This window comes from Aotus nancymaae, unplaced genomic scaffold (assembly GCF_030222135.1).
Source record: "Aotus nancymaae isolate 86718 unplaced genomic scaffold, 86718_ANA_hifiasm-v0.15.2.pri h1tg000040l, whole genome shotgun sequence".
NCBI classification, from domain to species: Eukaryota; Metazoa; Chordata; class Mammalia; order Primates; family Aotidae; genus Aotus; species Aotus nancymaae.
Window position 1 is genome coordinate 83,742,329 of NW_026988454.1, and position 15,129 is coordinate 83,757,457.

General features: G+C 38.4%; 1 protein-coding gene across 4 annotated transcripts in view; it reads left to right on the forward strand.

Moving 5' to 3' along the window:
* UBE3D (ubiquitin protein ligase E3D) overlaps positions 1-15,129 on the forward strand; it is a 201,833-nt gene that overhangs the window by 175,749 nt on the left and 10,955 nt on the right. The gene's annotated exons all lie outside the window — the stretch shown is intronic.

A 15,129-nucleotide genomic window follows, 5' to 3' on the forward strand; every position in this document is an offset into this window, starting at 1 on the left:
TAATTGTTTTGAGTTTTTACAGGAAACTCAGGGACTGAGAAACCTTTGGGCATCTGAATAAAGTTGATCTAAAGTATGAAAACCACTATGAAACATGCCTTCTGGATTTTGTTTGTTTCCATTTCCAAACATCCTGCGAGTTTAGAGAGTATTTTCCTTAGAGGTTAGAAATACTCCTCCTAATTAGCCAGACAGGTATACAGAACTACTTTAATTTTCTATGGCATAGCCTTCCAGTGCGCACAGCCCCTACACAGCAACAGCCCGACCTCATCCTTCCACAGCTTTGACAAGCAAATTAACAGCAGTAACCTGTCCCCACATAAAGCAGTGAGTCACTTTTATAATTCCATGCCCAAGGGAGTTTTGTGGTGAGCCTTTTTCTGGAAGCAGTTATTTCTCCCTCCTCTCTCCATTTTTCTTTTACCCATACAGGAATGTCTTTACCTAGTTAAAAAAAAAAAATTCCTCTATCTAGAAAGATCCTTTTTTCCATTCCTATTTTCTGATAACAGAACTTAGCTGTTTCCTTTTAATTACAGTGGAAAAGGGAGGAACTCATGAACTTTTTAATTGTTAAGATGGTTTTAAGGTAGTATTTTCTACAGAAAGATTCATCTCCGAGTAGTTTAGGACTTTGTTTCTAAACAGGATACAAGGACACTTGAAGCAGGGTGTTTTCTCGCTGCACTTTGAAAAGGGAATGCAGTGGCCTGCAGAAGGGGAGTGGCTTGTGTTAGGTATATACATGAGGTTAAGTGTTCAAAGTGCTTTGTAAGCAATAAAGCAATCTCCAGATGTGATGGCTAAATACCATTCTCCACTAAAAGGAAACAGGCTTCTTGGGAAAATGGCCGATTCTATGTCTGAGATAAGAAATGTGCAAAACAAGACTGAGTTCTGTCTTACCATAAAGTGAGGAGAAAAGTAATCAAATTATTATAAACTACTAGGATCATGTCAAAAGGACTCAGGCTTTAAGCTGAAGAGTTTCCTACTGATAACGATGGGCAGGTTTGAGTATCAGTGAGAAAGACTGCAGTGGATTAAAGCATATCAAATATATTTCAAATCCATGAATTCATAAGGACACTAAAAGCATAGAAGCAGTCACATTTTAGTCTTTGGAAAACTCTGCAGAACAGAAGGCCTGATTTCTTTGAAACACAAATTGCAAATGGAGAAAAAAGGAAGGAAGAAGAACCTATTATTTAAGAGCCAAGACTTATTAGTTGTAATACTTATACAACGTCTGGATTCTGACTTGAACAAACATTAACTGTTAAAAAAAATGTATGAGCTAGTTGGGGAAATGTGGTCACTGACAGGATATTTGGTTATATTAAGGAATTGTTGATATTTTAAATGTGATCATGGCATTGTGGTTTTATTTTTATAGTAACCTTTCTCTTTTAAAGATACATACTGAATTATATGTGAAGTAATAGGACTGGGATTTGCTTCAGAAGAGGTCTGTGGCAGGGATTTGGATGAAACAAATGGTCGTGAGCTCGTAATCATTGTTTCTGGGTAATAAATACTTGTAGATTTGTTATATCTTTACTAGAGAATATATTAGAATTTGAAATTTTTCCGTAAGTTAAAAACAAAACCAGTTTAGTACACTACAGACTATTAGTGTTAAGGGTTTATTGGAGAATGAAAGCAGATGTTTGAACAGGGAGAGAGGACTGCTGGGATGACTAGACTGAGTAAGGAGCTGTGTCTTGCTGGCCTTGTTTGTTGGTATGTTGCTGTGAAAAGATTAATATCCAGTGATTTAACCTGCCCCCAACATTTTTCTCTCTGCGTTTGTTTATTAGCATCATACTAGTGTTATAAACGTGGGGTTCTTGAGAAAAGAAATGAGAGCATGCATGCTTACCTCATGCTGGTTGGTTGTCCAAAGATCCCTACTGAGGGACCCATCTGGATCCACTGTTTTGTTTTTCCATTGATCTCTCGTGCCTTAGAAAGATGAAGACTCAAAGAAAACTAGCAGAAAACTTATAAAAATATATTTTCAAAGGAATGTTTTACCCCTAAATTGAAAGAAAATAGAGGAAAACATTTTGTAAAGGAGTGTATAAGGCCTTATCTTTAAATATACCAAATGGAATACTTCTGAGAGCACACTAGGCTCAATGACATAATTGTTTATGTTCATAATCTTTTAGCAATTTAGGTGTGTTAAAGACATCTAAAATAATATATGAATTTCAAATTTTTCTCTACTCCCTTTCAAAACATAGTGTATTTTCTTTCATGGCTTTATACTTTCAACAAGTTATGGTCCTTACTCCCATCACATTAAAATTTATGTTTCTGTGTCTCCTTTCAGGACTTCTTCAATCCTGAAAACTGGGGCCAATAGACTTACTTGATGAGAAATTATTTCTCATTTTGCTGCAGAAGAGCCCCTGGATTTTTAGTGCTATATTTGCAGCTCTTCAGTCATGAATTTCAGATCCCATTGAGGCAGGTGGAGGCCTTTGGTTGTAAGCTTTCCCAGACATGAGTTTGAGAAAGAGAGTGCCTGCAGGGGGCAATCACAGAAATTGCAGTATCTGACTCGATCCTTGACCAACCAGAAGAAGAAGGGAGGCCTGTCTTACAGATGAAGACACCAAAGCGTGAAGACTGGGCAGTCTCACCATGTTGTCTCTGACACATATGTCCTTCCTCCTAAGCCAGGCTGCCCCTTTAGCTGTACACTGGGCCAGCTCTGACTTGCATTGAAGTGTGCAAATTAGTGAATTAATGAAGACAAGTCATAGAACTTGCATTTCTATAGAAGGATGGCGAGATGTAGGTCTCTTAGTGAACTAGAAGCCGGCAGTTTGTGATAGCCAATTTTAAAGGCTCATGATATTTTCCAACGAAATATGAATAAGCATTTGTCATTCCAAGTATTCAGTGTCCCAGTAACCAGAAAAGTCCAGTCCACAATGAAATACGCTAATTATTTAGTTATTACTGGTCATATTTAGCCCATCCATTCCCATGGTTATTCAGTGTCTGAGTGAATAATCATCCAGACTCTTAAGTTAATCTTATGATTTAAGCTGAATATACAGGGCATACCGCAGGGATTGCGAGTCTGGTTCCAGACTACCACAATAAAGCTAGTATCTCAGCAAAGGAAGTCACATGAAGTTTTTGGATTCCCAGTTCATATAAAAGGTATGTTTACACTGTACTATAAATGCCTAAAAACACAAAATATCTAATTTAAAAATATTTTATTGCTGCTAAAAAAAGAAAAGAAAAAAGCTAATGATTTTCTAAGCCATCAGTGAGTCCTGATCTTTTCACTGGTGGAGAGTCTTGCCTCCATGTTGATGGCTGTTGACTAAGAGAGTAGTGGTTGAAGGTTGGAGTGCCTGTGACAATTTCTTAAAATAAGGCAACAGTGAAGTTTGCCACATCAGTTGTCTTGTTTTTCATGAACAATTTCTCTGTAGCATGTGATGCTGTTTGATAGCATTTTACCCACAGTAGAACTTCTTCCAAAATTATATTCAGTCCTCTCAAACCCCACCACTGATTTATCAGCTAAGTTTATGTAATATTCTAAATCCTTTGTTGTCATTTCAACCTTGTTCACAGTATCTTCACTATGAGTAGATTTCATTTCAAGAAACCACCTTCTTTGCTCACCCATAAGAAGCAACTCCTCATTCATTCAAGTTTTATCATGAGATTTTGGCAATTCAGTCATATCTTCAGGTTCCACTTCTAGTTCTAATTCTATTGCTATTTCCACCACATCTGCAGTGACTTCCTCCACTGAAGTCTTAAAGCGCTCACAGTCCATGGACAGCCCACAGTTAATGTTGATAATTTGACCTCCTTCCATGAATCACAGATGTTCTTCATAGCATCTAGAATAGTGAATTCTTCCCATCAGGTTTTCAATTTACTTTCCCCGGATCCATCAGAGGAATCACTTTCTATGGCAGCTATAACCTTACGAAATGTATTTCTTAAATACTAAGACTAGAAATTGAAATTACTTCTTAATCCATACCCTGTAGATTGGATGTTCTATTAGCAGGTACAAAAATGTTAATCTCCTGTACATCTCCATAAGAGGTCTTGGGTTACCAAGTGCCTTGTCAATGAGCAGTAATATTTCCAAGGTATCTTTATTTCTGAGCAGTAGGTCTCATTTTCCCAATGACAAATGAGAATTGGCTTCAACTTAAGTCAGCAGGTGCATTAGGCCCTGACGAGAGATTTAGCCTGTCCTTTGAAGCCTTGAAGCCAGGCACTGACTTCTCTCTGGCTGTGAAGGTCCTAGGTAGGATCTTCTTTTAGTAGAAGGTTGTTTTGTCCCTGTTGAAAATCTGTTGCTTAGCATAGTCATCTTCATCAGTGATCTTAATTAGATCATCTGAGTAACTAACTGCAGCTTCTCCATCAGCACCTGCACCTTCACCTTTATGTTTTAGAGATGGCTTCTTTCCTTTAACTTCATGAACCAACTTCTGCTGGCTTCAGTCTTTTCTTCTGCAGCATTCTAACCTCTTTCAGCATTTATAAAATTGAAGAGAGTTAGGGTCCTAATTCTGGATTAGGCTTTGAGTTAAGGGAATGCTGTGACTGGTTTGATCTTCTATCCATATCATCCAAATTTTTTTCATATCAGCGTTAAGGCAGTTTTGCTTTCTTGTCACTTGTGTGCTCACTGGAGTGGCACTTTCAGTTCCCTTCAAGAGCTTTTCCTTTTCCTTCACAACTTGGCTGTTTGGTACAAGAGGCCTAGCTTTTGCTTATTTTGGCTTTTAACATGCCTTCCTCATTGAGCTTAGTAATTTCTAGCTTTTCATTTAAGTGAAAAATGTGTGGCTCTTCCTTTCACTTAAACATTTAGAGGCCACTGAAGCGTTATTAATTGGCCTAATTTCAGTATTGTTTTGTGTGAGAGAATAGGGAGGCCCTAGGAGAGGGAGAAAGATAGGGGAATGGCTGGTCATTGGTACAGTCGGAACACACGACATTTATCAATTAAGTTTGTGGCTGTATATGGGCATGATTTGTGGTGCCCCAAAACAATTACAATAGTAACATCAGTGATCGCTGATCACAGATCGCCATAACAAGTATAATGTTAATGGAAAAGTCTGAAATATTGAGAGAATTACCAAAATGTGATGCAGAAAATGAAATGAGCACATGTTGTTGGAAAAATGAGGCCAATAGACTTGCTTAATGCAGGGTTACTGCAAACCTTCAATTTGTAAAAAATATCTGCAACGTACAATACAGTAAAGCAGAATAAATGAGATGTGCCTGTATTAGTAAAGGCCTATTCGGCCAAATAGTTTCATGTATTAAAGATCCATTGCTTAATCATTAATCCTGGTTTCAGAGTTGAATTTCTCAGGAGTGGATTATGTCAGCAATCCAGGATGTGCTGTTTTGAATCCCTAGGAGTGCTGCCCATTATACACCATTAGACATCCCCTACACAATCCAGTCAGTGGCCTCTGTGCTTCAAGTTATTTTTCAAGTAGTGGGTGATATTTTACACTAAGTCACCTACATTCTTATATTTGTAATGCTATAGGTTTTGTTTTTTCTTCAGATGCAGTATCTGCAATTTCAGTGACTGTCACTGGTAGATGTTACTTGGGATAACATAGGGGGAAAAAAGCCTTATTTAAGCCTTGGATATTTTATATACACAATTAGCCATTTATGCTTCTCCTTTAAAAATAAACAATTAAACATGAATTTGTTCATTAGCATCAGACAGAGAAAGAGATGCATCTGCAGCAATATTTAAAAGAAACATTAAGGTTTAGTGTAATAATATTAAGCTCTTCCATTTATCAAAGGCCTCATCTGTGCCATGGCCTGCCCAGCCATTTATGTCCTTTATTACTAATCCCCACAACCACTGGTGGGCAGAACTGCAGGGAGCTAAGCCTCCAAGAGGTCACTCAGCTAGTAAATGTCAGGGAGGTATTCAATCTCAGCTCTCCCAAGAGCCTATATTTTTCTGCTCTCCCACCATGTCTAGCAGTGTACAAACTGCTCCCTTCTTACACGAATCTGTTTTTACTTCTCTCTGTGTAATGTACAGTAGTCCTAGTTTAACATTATTGATGGGTTCTTGGAAATTGTGATTTAAGTAAAATGACATATGGCAGGTCCTTGAATAATATTGTTTCCTTCAATGTCATTTCATTGTAACGTTGATGAAAAAAATTGCTTCATTAATACATTGTTTTGCTTAAAGTCAGTTTACAAAAACGTATCAACAACATTAAGTGAGGACTTACTGTACTTTATCTCCAATTCTCCAGTCTTTTCATATCAATTAGAATTCACCTTTCTGCACCTTCCTAGTAGCCACCTGAGACTTCCAGCTTCTCATGGAGAATCTACCACTTTGAACACTGAGAGCTTTTTTCTAGTCCCATTCCCTACACTGTTCTTGACCTGAAAAAGCTCAGTGAATTGTTCTCATCTATAAAAGAACCCCCTTTGCCTTCCATGTGCCTAAAAGTAAAAAAGCCAAGACTTCTGTTAAAACCTCACATAGCATCCTCTTCAGCTTGTTCCCCTCTGTTGATATGACTGTTTGTAAACTCCTCATAAGCCATTATTATTAACCCCTCCTTTAAAATAAACAGGCTAATTACTGTTTTGTGATCCCTCTTTATTTCCAGCAAGTCCACTTGAGAGACGTAAGAAAAAAATGGTATTTATTTTTAAATGGCTATATTAGCATGTTTTCCTTTTTAAAATTTGCATGTCTTAAGTATATTTTCAAAGGAATGTCTGAGTGGTAAATGGCTAAATAAAATGAGCATCTGTTTACAATTTGATCCCTTTCTTGCCAGTCCTTACCTGTTATTTGATTATTCCAAGTCATAATCACTTTTACTGAACTGATTGAACTATGCTACTATGACGTATCCAGCTTTAAAATTCCTGCCCAAGATTTCAGGCCAATTTATCATCTATCCTGTTGACTTTCTTCCTCTGCCGGAAGTTTCCTCCTCTAATCAAGAATTATTTTCCCCTTATAAGTAGGATTTTCCTTTGCCATTCTGTCTCTTCTTTCTCCTCCTTACCACTAATCCAAAAGAGGGAATCTACTTTCTTCTCAAAAAAATAAGATGCTGGCTGTGCATGGTGACTCACCTGTAATCCCAGCACTTTGAGAGGTCAAGGCGGGAGGATCACTTGAAGCCAGGAGTTTGAGACCAGCCTGGGCTACAAACCGAGACCCCCCATCTCTAAAAAGAAAAAAAAAAAAGAATGCCTGCATCATTTCGACTGCTACCAAATCTGGCTTAAAATTGCATTATGGATTCCTTCTTCAATTAAAGTTACCATAGCAGTTATCTCTCACCATAATTAAATGGAAGGGAGCTTTTATGATGAAATGAATGTGAGGCTGAGACAAAGATCAGCTCGTACCCCTAGTCTTGTTATTAGCTTTACAGCCATGAGCAAAAGTTACTCAACTTCTCTGACCTTTGAGTCTTCACTTACAATTTAGAGAGAATTAAATTAGATATTCAATTCAAGTGGATTTTTTAAGGATTTAGTGAGATGGTACCATGATTGGCACTTAATTTCTTCACTGCACAAAAACATTAACATTTACTAAAGAGCTTATACAAACTACTGAAAAATGTAGACAGTGTTGATAGGTGCACTGAGTTCTGTACAGCTTTATCACCTGTGTATTCTTGTGTATCCACCAACATAGTCAAGGCACTGAACAGTTCCATCAACACAGGAATCCTTCCTGTTGCTCTTTTATAATCATACCCTCTCTCCTCTCCACCATCCTTAACCCCTGCAATCATTGCTCTGTCCTTGACTTGTAAAATTTTGTCATTTCAAAAATGTTGCATAAATGGAATGATACAATATGTAACCTTTAGAGACTGGCCTTTTTCACTCAGCCTAATTCCCTAGAGATTCTTGCGAGTCGTGTTTATTGATAGTGGGCTGCTTTTTATTGCTGAGGAGTGTTTGTGGTGTGGATGTACAATTTAACCATGCACCTGGGCTGATTCCAGGTTTTGGCTATCAAAATAATGCTGACTTAAACATTCGTGTACAGATTATTATGTGACCATAAGTTTCTATTTCTCTGAGACAAATTCCTAATCTGATATTGTTAGGTCATGTAGTCATTACATGTTTAGTTTTTAAAATAAAGTGCCAAACTGTTTTCTCGAATGGCTCTACTCTTATATTCCCCTCCTCAGCAATGTATGGAAGACTCAGTTTCTTTGCCAGCTTTTGGTGGTGGTACTGTAGCTTATTTTGAAGCCAAATTTGTGACCGTTTTCTTTACTTGAGCTAACCAAATAAATTTGCTGGAAACCCATGTGGAGTGACCAGATTTAGAAAGGAATGTAGTCATATGTAATATGCTACAGTCTAGTTATATGCCATATCAGGGCATATCAGAAGTTGTCCCCACTAACTGCCACCCTCCCCCAGAAAATTCATTCACTTAACTTTTAACAGCCTAACTTTGTATGATAAGTTAATTTGACTTTGAGATATTGGCCCCTTCAGTCTCAACATAATGAACAAAAAAGGGCTTGGCTTTCCTTTTGTCAACAGCAATAACAGATTATATCCAAGCTCCTTTATTAATACTTCCCGATTTATTAATATTGGGAAATAATAAAGGAGCTTGGATATAATTTGTTTCTTTCTCCCTTGTTTGACAATTTTATTGTCTTCTAGAGGAAAGAGATATTTTTTGAAAGGATTTTTGGACACCCAAATCAGCACCTTTGAGTTTGCACTGGTCTAGAAATGAAGACACTGGAGTAGGAGTTAGAAGACCTCTGTTTGAGCCCTTGCCTAATTAGCTATGTCACTTTAAGCCAGTTTCCTTCTCCAGAACGGTTTCCTCAGCTGTATAAAACGGTTGGACTAGATCAACAGCTCTCAAACCTAGCAAGCATTAGAATCACCTGGATAACCTATTAAAACACCCCTTGCTGGCCCCCACCCTTACATTCAGTAAGTCTGGAGTGGGGCAGTAATTTGCCTTTCTAACATGTTCTCAAGTGAGGCCAGCACTGCTGGTCCAGAAACAACCCCTGAGAACCACTCGGCTGGACTATTTTAAAGTGCTCCCTGGGACTGTCAGTGAATACTACCCTCTCCCAAGCCCTGCTGCCCCACCAGACTACTCAGATTTGCTTTCTGGTGAAATAAGTTATTCACTGACTCTTTTTTGTTGTTGTTTTTTAAGTGATGCAGATACATAGTAAAATATAATGCAGCAATTAAAAATATCCTAGAACAGTATTATATGAAAATTACCACAATACATATTACATTTAGTTTTAAAAGTCATATTTCACAAAACAGCTATATGGAAATGTCCAGAAAACATAGAAAAAAAAATCTAACAATATATGTCCAAAATGTTAATAGTAGTTATCCCTAAATAATGTAGCCACAAAAATTTTCTTTTTGTGTGTACCTTCTGTGTTTTCTCAGTTTGTCTATAATTCATATAATCATAAATCATGTATTTAAACAGGAATTATAGTAGGCAATATAAATCTAGACTTCTCTAAGTTTCAATAATTGCAATAAAGAACTTGTTGAATACTAAGCAACAGAAGTAAAGCTTTTTATTTCCGGTATAAAATAAGTGCCCAGGATGGTTTTCAAAGGCAGGTATGACCCTCCTTAGCCCTTCCTCTTAAAAAGTGTATTAGGTCACCTTTTGCCATTCTTCCTACTGGACAGAATTCTTCACTCATGCACAAGTAGCCCTGGCCTCAGGTCACTCACTGCAGCTTCTCCTTACTGCCTGCATAGTGTTTCCCTGACACTTTTCCACTGACAACTATTGGGATCCACAGCCACAACCTTACAAGCTGTTTCCTCTACTTTACTTCACAGTGGGTCAGAAAGTGTTTTATCTGCATGAAGCAGGTTTTCTTCTTGGTTGCATGTCTCTTCGAAGAATTAATATTTACAGCTAAAATAGGAATTTAAACATTGCCAGTGAAATAAATCTATTTAAATGACAGAACCCATTCACCTGCTGTAGAAATCTATTTTGTTCCATAATATAGGGGTTCATGTCCCTTCCTGGGATTTCTAATTTTACTGATATTGTAAGCATATCATTTCTTCAACAGCCATGCTTCTTAACTTTAAGGTAAGAGTGGGGGTGGTTTATTTTAAATATGATATATTACAATGGTTTTGCTGCTAAAGGTACCTCTCCTTAAGCAATTGTAAATGTTTCAACTAGTTGATACTATAGAAAAGTACTTTATTTCTGAGCTCTAGGAACTCTGTTTCTGAATAAATGTGTTTGATCAGAGGCACGTCGCAGCACACTGATGATTTTCAAAACACCACTCTAGGCCAAAGCTGCAGCAGTGCCACTCTTCCCTTCTTCAGGTTCCTTCCTGCAAATATTCCATAGGAAGGAGAAATTACAGGGACTTTTTGATTTTTGAGTGTGTGTGCATGTATTGAGGTAGCACCATTTTATATCTTGTGGTTTAACACCCGCTCATATTGGTATCATAGAATTATTTCCTTACAAATATTTTGTGCTTCAGAGGCAGTCTGTTTTTATGTAACATCAGAAGACTACTGCTATATAAATATCGGCCCCATGGGTTTGCTCGCATTAGTAAAGTTACTGGATTTGCTTTAATGACTGGGAGCATCAGAACTGCTTGTTCACTACAGTGTTACAATAGCACCATCCAATGCCAACAATATTGTCAGTAGTCCAGTTATTCTAAAAGAAGTGAGGAGAAGTTCGTGTCTAGGACTTCCTTGCTTTGTCGAAGAATAGGATCAAGATGCAGTAACTGTTACAGTGGTCCTTGATTTCAGCCCCATCTAGAGATGAAAAGGCACCAGTAGTCCTCTGCCACGTACACATCGCTGATAGTACATCTAATCCTGTAAGTGGACTGCTGGCCTTCTACCTAGATGTCTGCTAGGGACATAACAAAGCTCAGCCTAACTTTTGAAATCAACAAGCTATTTAGTTATATGTAAAGTTGCATAGTACATCAGGGCTTAAAGCAAATACAGATGAAAGTTTAATTTACAGACATCCATCTTTTTTTCTCTCTCTACTTTTTAAAAGTCTTTACAGAATGTGTGCAGAAAGTCCAGGTTTGGAAGGCTGCACTGGTGTTCCCTTAGTCTATAGTTTCTGTCCCTTACATACATAATTGTTGCCAATTTGGAGGGACAGGATCTTCTTCCTCATTGGACTGTGTTTCTCACATTTTTGGTGTCTTGTTTGGTCTTTCCTGTTTGCCAGTCATTCATTTAGCAGGCCAGCATCCTAGGGGGATCAAGTGTGTGCCAAACTCTGTGTCATGGCGGGGTTTATGGCTCTCTTTGCCTCCCCCAGGGTAGTGCCTCAGAAGGCTCTCTTGCTTTCATAACGCAAAAATAGTTTAGTTTCTCCCAACAGGTGTTAATGTCCATCTTAAATTTACTCCACCTTATTGGAATCACCTAATTCTCTGACTGCCTCTCCCATTCTCTTTTTAGCAGGAGGCAGGAATCCCTTCTCAGTGTGGTCTGTGGCTGGAACAGTCAGTGTCACATAGATGATAATTAACGATTGAATGAATGAAGCTAGCCTCCCAGCCCAGAGAGAGGAATATCTTACAGTATTTATTCAACACAGAAAGTTGAGTCCCGGGTATCCTCATCATGGGCGTGATTAATGCCAAATTAGTGGGTCAGTAAAAACTACTTAATCCCAGTGTTATTTCAAGACATCAAGTATATTTGATAGATACTAGAAAAAGTTGGGGTTTTTTATTTTATTTTTGTTTTTACATGTATATTGTGTATTTTGTAAAGGAAATTCGGATCTTGGAAACTAGATTTTATTTTATTTTATTTTATTCAAGTAATTAATTATTTATTTTTGAGACAGAGTCTCACTCTGTCACCCATGCTGGAGTGCAGTGGCGGGATCTCAGCTCACTGCAACCTCTGCCTCCTGGGTTCGAGCGATTCTCCTGCCTCAGCCTCCCGAGTAACTAGGACTACAGGTACCCACCACTGTACCTGGCTAATTTTTGTGTTTTCAGCAGAGATGGGGTTTTGCCATGTTGGCCAGGCTGGTCTTGAACTCCTGACCTCAGGTGATCCACCCACTTCAGCCTCCCAAAGTGCTGAGATTGCAGGTGTGAGTCACTGCGCCTGGCCAAGAAACTGGATTTTAGGTCAACAATGTCCTTTTTAAAAGGAACATTTGTGTCTGTGTACTTAGTGTGAAGAGTCCTTTCTAAAGCCTTTCTATGTAGCCAGCCTTGATGATATATCTTTGTAGTGATTGAAATTCTAAATAAATGTTGAGAAATAATATAAATTTGTTATCTAGGGTAAAAATCACGTTAAAAAGTGTTTAATGTGTCACACAAATGTATTAATGCTTCCCAGGCTTACATTTGGTCAACAGTACATCAACCTGGCCATGTTTATTGCGGTTTAAAAAGATCATTTTTCGATGATGACTCAAAGCAGAGACATAATTTTTAGACATCTTAACGTCCTCTCCCTCTCTCCATTCCCAAGTGTCACTATTCAGGCGCACAAAACTAAGTCAAATCTTACAACCAACAGGAAAAGGTTCATCTTTTGTTTTTTAAAATAATTATTTATGCTTTGTAACTATATTCCAGAAATGTAGCAACCAACAGAGCTTAAAGCTGCAGCTATAGTCACATGCAATGAGAAGCTTTAAAACTTTTACTTTGGGGAATAAAACTAAAAAGATGAAATATAGAGATCTTTTTCAGTGTAGTGGAACAAAATAAAATTATCCTCTCTTAAAATAAATGGCAGTTAGGGGAAGTAATTTTTCCTGTCATAGATAAATGGTAGAGAACACAAAAGCAGCATTTGAAATATGTTAACTCACAGTGTTTAAAATATAAGGAATTAAAATGCATTGTACAGTACCTGTTCCCAAAGATGATTGCAGTTTCATGTTGTCTTTAAAAATACATAATGTGCTCAGCAAATGAAACTATAAAAACTAGATGGAAAAAAAGGCATTAAGCCAAATTTTAAACTTTTTTCTTTTTCAGTGGGAGGCTCCATTTTGCATCATTTAAGTTAAGCAGCTTGGCCTCTTTTGTAGTTGTTCCTCATCTTGAGTTCATATTCACAGGCATGCAAAAGAAATCTTTTGATATTTGAGGCAATACCAAAGATTGGAAGTCTCTAAGCCTCTATAGTTTTCTGTCATTCATCTGTTAAGTTATAGTGGGAAAAAGATGGATTAGAAATCAATTTCTTTCTAAGCCCACCATTGTCACTTAACAGCTTTGCTACCCGAGCAAGTTTCTTACATTTTCTGAGCTTCTGTTTCTTCATATGTAAAACAAAGTTTCAAATGCCTGCTTTACTAAATCATAGGACTGTGCTGTGGATGAAAAAAATCAAAATAGGCTTAATAAAATGTTTTACAAATTTCAAGTACATCCTGTTAGAATTCCCATTTTGTGGATGAGGAAAGGCCAAAAGGGGCTAGCTGCTAATTCTTTGTCGTAGGGGCTCTCTACATTGTAGGTGAACGCCCCTGGCCTTTGTCCACTGGATGCCAGTAGCACCCCCTTCCAGTAATTATTGACCATTGAAAATGTCTCCAGATACTGCCATATGCCCCCGAGTACACAAAATCACCTCAAGTTGAGAATCACTGTTCTATATAGCTAAAATTCTTAACCATTTTATTTTTTTTATTTAATTTATTAATTTACTTATTTTTGAGATGGACTCTCCCCCTGTCAGCCAGGCTGGATTGCAGCAGTGCAATTGTGGCCCACTGCAACCTCTGCCACATGGGTTCAAGTGATTCTCATGCCTCAGCCTCCCGAGTACCAGGGATTACAGATATGTGCCACCACGCCTGGCTAATTTTTGTATTTAGTAGAGACAGGGTTTCACCATATTGGCAGACTATTCTCAAACTCCTGACCTCAAGCCATCTGCCTGTCTTGGCCTCCCAAAGTGCTGGGATTACAGGCATGAGCCACTGTGCCCGGCCTCTTAACCATTTTTGTAATGTAATTTATCAGTGTTATCCTTACGCTAAGTAGTTTCTGGTTGGAATACTCCATGGCATAGCAATTTTCAGAGTTAAAAAAAAGAGATAACTGATTTTCTTCCATTGTCTTCCTGTTTGAATATAAGCAGCAGCATTGTCTTCTTTGTACAGTTGTGAGCTTCCTGTCCCTGTAAACTGTCTATGTAGAAGCCGAATGTCACCTGCCAGGGACACTGCCCACAGTGAGCTCTAAGTCAGACTCCATGGCCTCTGGTCTTCCTTCCCCTGTCTACTGTAACAGGCTCTACTGGCCTCTCTTCTCAGCTGGTGTATTCACAGCCTTCTAATATCTCCTGTCAGCTGAGAGACAGGGGAAACACATGGATGTTCCTAATAATTACTGTTAGGTTTTGAAGGGAAGGTGAGGGTTAAAGACAGAGAGGTAGTGGCTCTACAGCAATGCAGGTTTTATGTCCAGCATGAGAACTGCAGAGATGGGGGACCAGCTTAATGCCAGAGCCCACCACTGCTTACAAGCTGGGGTACTTACAGGTGTGGGAGGGAGGGATTTGGGCAGTATGGCTTGCTGCCCAGCGGGATATTGATAAGATGTTCCTGTGATCAGGTGGTTTGGCCCTTTTTCCAGTGGGATGTCATAGGATGTTCCTTGGACCTTTGTCCAGCAAAATATGATAGGGATGTTCCTTCCGTTGGGTCTTTGCCCACCAGGGTATGATAAGAAAGTCAGGTGGTTGGGCAGGATGTTTGTCATGGTCCGAACCCTCATGGAATGTTTTACTTTGACCAGGGTCTGTGAAGTGGTGGGGGGAGTTACAGAATGGTGTAGCTTGAACTAACAATGGTTTCATTTGAGCTTCACAGTAAGCTCTTGAGGTTTGCATTAGTTGTCCGTGCTTACATTTTGTTTAGGAATTAACCTTTCCTCTTTGCTGCTCTTTCCAATTTGGTGTTCTCTTGATAGAGAAACTCAGCAGGAAGTTGATACGGAAACTCAGCAGGTGCCTTTCTCACTAGCACTGTATGAAGGGTAACGTCCCGAATTACTCAACATA